A 3,732-nucleotide genomic window follows, 5' to 3' on the forward strand; every position below is an offset into this window, starting at 1 on the left:
ATCCTCCTCGTGGAAGGATGGAGCTGGGCGGGGACTGTGGCACTTGGTATCCTGAGCTTTACATCGGAGCATTCTTTGTTGAACTACAGTTCCCAGAGGGCGCCGCGGCCTGCTTCCACTTTGTGCCTCACAATGCTGGTACGCGGAAAGCCAACAGCTGTGACCCTGTGAGGAAGTAGTGAGACTGCGCGCGTGCGTGCGTGACTGTTATTGAAAGCTCGGATGTAACTTTCACTTCCAATTTTTGTGTTTGCATACCTAGGGGCAATGGTTTCTCTCAACTCAGTGAGCTTTTGTATTTTAAATCCCATCCCTGATTGAGAGTCGTGTGAAAAAGTGTGGATGTGAAAGATTTTGCATGTGTCACACTGAGAAATGAAAAGTAACTGTGGGAATATAGGAGGGACTGTTGTTGACTGGGGGCGACAGTTCCGTAACTGTGTTCTTGTTCCAGAGGCTGTGACAGATGGTCTACCGTCTTTCCTTTGCTGCTTGGCTTACCTTTAAGAATGAGTCCGGTGGGCTCGGTGACATCCATCTTTATATCCATTTTCTACTTGCACTTGATGGGATCCCAGGCAGAATGGATTATTAGCTTCCACTTAAATGGGAATACTCATTTACACCTGAACTCTGAGTTTGTAGCCGATAGCTCTGGGGTTCTTTTTGCTGGTTCTTTTTTCAACTTCAGAAAGACTCTAGATTTAGAAAACAGCCTAGAAAGCCATCAATAGTTTTTGGATTTTTGTTTTGTTTTTGTTTCTTGATAAGGCTCTCAAACATATCAGCCTCATATAATAGTTTATTGGCATAATTTATAAGTTAGTGTTCTTTGGATGATAATTGTGGCTTTATACTTGACAACTGCATTTAAACAGTTCTTCATAGATTTAAATATCCAGCAAACTAAAGATTATGTTAGACATCATACTGAATTACTGGAAATTTGAGACTATTCTTGACTGGCAAGGGATAACATCAGAGAAACTTTCGATAGTATACAATTATCTCTTCCTATGTCAGTGATTTTTTTTTTTTTATCTCATGCCACCAAGTCTAACACTGGTTGGAATTATAAGAAATATGGCAGAGTTAAAGCATGCCAGCTAAGTGATTGTAATAGGGAGAGTAACTTCTTTTGGAAAAATAATTTATTTTGTTGTTGTGGAATATATATACAGCAAAACACATACCAGTGCAACAGTTCCTATAGGTACCATTGAATGACACTGAGTTTGCTAGCAAAACTAGTGAAACATATTATATATTGTTGCTAAGTGCCATTCAGTCAGTTCTGACTCATAAAGATCCTGTATAGAGTTTCCAATCTATGTTTCTGAAAGGAGCTCTGGTAGCATAGTGGTTACGAATCGCACTGCTAACCTCAAGGTCGGCAGCTCGAAACTACCAGCTGTTCCGCACGAGACAAATGAGGCTTTCTGCTCCCGTAAAGATTTGCAGCCCTGGAAACCCTGTACAGGGTCACTATGAGATGGAACCAACTCCACAGTACTTAACAACAACAACAACATAGAGTTTACGAGGAGCGGTTGGTGGGTTTGAACCACCAGTCTTACAGTTCAAATCAACTCCGCAGTCCAGTGATTATCCTAAAATGGCACAACGGGATATATATATATATACACACACACACACACACACACACACACACACACACATAAAAGGAGCTCTGGTAGCGTAGTGGTTATGAATCGGGCTGCAAACCTTAAGGTCAGCATTTCGAAACTTCCACTGTATCATGGGAACAAATGAGGTTTTCTGCTCCCATAAAGATTTACAGCCTTGGAAACCCTGTACAGGGTCGCTATGAGTCGGAACTGACTCCACAGCACATAACCACTACCACCATACATACATAAAGGAGTCCTTTTGTGTATTATTGTTAAGTACTGTACGTCGGTTCTGACCCATAGCAACACTGTATAGGGTTTACAAGGAGCAGCTGGTGAGCTTGAACCACCGACCTTGCAGTTCAAACAGACTTTGCAGTCCAACGCATTAACCCACAGCGCCACACCAGGACTCAGGCTTCCTTCTTTCTTTCATTCTTTTTTCTTTCTCTCTCTCTTTCTTTCCCTCCCTCCCTCTCTCCTCTCTCTCCCTCTTTCTCTTTATATGAAGGAAATGGCTCACAATTGTAGTCTCAGGTCATCAGTAGAAAAGAGCAAGACTTTCCCACTTGTCCATTATATTGGGAGGAGGCCCTACTCCCAAGGAAATGTGCTTTCAATTGATTGGCTGCTCGTAGCCAATCATCATAATGTTAACTATGTCTGTATTAAGGGATAACCACACATCTCAACTGCCAAACCACTGGGAATCCTGAACCAGTTAAGTTGACACAAAACTCTATCACAATTCACCCCTTGTCAACATGGAACATATAAGCCATATACATAATCTCTAAATAAAGAAAATTGTGAAGTCATATTTGCATCTAACATGATACAACTAAAACAGTACAACCAAAAACACACTGGCCCCATTTACATCTTATATTTATATTTCAGAAATGAACAAAGGAAAAATATTTGCTGCACAAATACACAATGAAACAAATATATTCATTTAACTATTAAAAATAAATTTAAATGTCCAAAGCCCACATTCTGCAAGCCAGCCTCCTGCCTGTAAGCACACAGCTTTCTGCTCCTGTAAAGATGAGGCTTTCTGCTCCTGTAAAGATTTACAGCCTCAGAAACCCTGTGCAGGGTTGCTATGAGTCAGAACAGACTCCATGGTACTTAACAACAACAACATCATCATCATCCCCCACCCCCTTTCACCATACCCATCTGAAAAAGAGGAAAACTATTCAGTGGGAATTCTACCTTACTCCCATCATCCTGAAACAAGCACACACATGAAAGCTTGTAAGGCAGCAACTTTATTGCAACCCCCCCTATGTTTTTATAGCAAATGTCTAAATTGCCTATACTTGAACCACAAGGTCGGTGGTTCAAGCTCACCAGTCACTCTTTGGAAACCTTAAACAGTGGCTATGAGTCGGAACTGATCAAGGGCACTTAGAACAACAACAACAACCCAGTATACTGAGGAGACAAGCATGTTCCTTGATATAAAGAATTTTCCATTCCATTGGAACTTTGAGCAACTGCATCCATAAGCAAAAGTCCACTCCATCAAATTGTAGCAATTTATACTTGCTCACAGTATCAAACATCTTTGACTTCATCTAGTCAGCTTCTGGTCAGCTCAGTCCTTACCATCTAAACTAGGTCAAATGGGTATGAGCTGCAAGTTTGGGAGTTCATACACACCTCCCCCTACACTTCAGACCAGCTAGCCCCTTTACTCTCAGGTCCAGTCCCCAGGGGCTCGGTCAGTGCCCATGGGCTCAGGAGTTCACATAACTCCCCAAACTTCAGACTAGCCAGCCCTTCCATAGCTCTCTGTCATCTCAAGATCAAAGAGTGCCACTAGAACGCGTCCAAACTCAGCCTATGTCTTTACTTCTGCATTTCTCCCAATTGTACTCTCAGGTAGACCCAGGTAGTCCACAGCATGCATACTAGATGACTCACAGGTTCGGTCCTAAAGGGGGTTTTCTCTAATGGGTAGAGTTTTCTTGTTTTGATGTCTCCAAGGCAAGCAGCTTGCTTGAAACTCAAAAAGGCAATTAATCTGCTTTCTTTCTGCTGTTCTCCCAGAACTTCTGAATTGGTCTGCATGTCTTTTCAAATGCAAATG

The sequence above is a fragment of the Chrysochloris asiatica genome, unplaced genomic scaffold, assembly GCF_000296735.1.
Source record: "Chrysochloris asiatica unplaced genomic scaffold, ChrAsi1.0 scaffold00104, whole genome shotgun sequence".
Taxonomy (NCBI): domain Eukaryota; kingdom Metazoa; phylum Chordata; class Mammalia; order Afrosoricida; family Chrysochloridae; genus Chrysochloris; species Chrysochloris asiatica.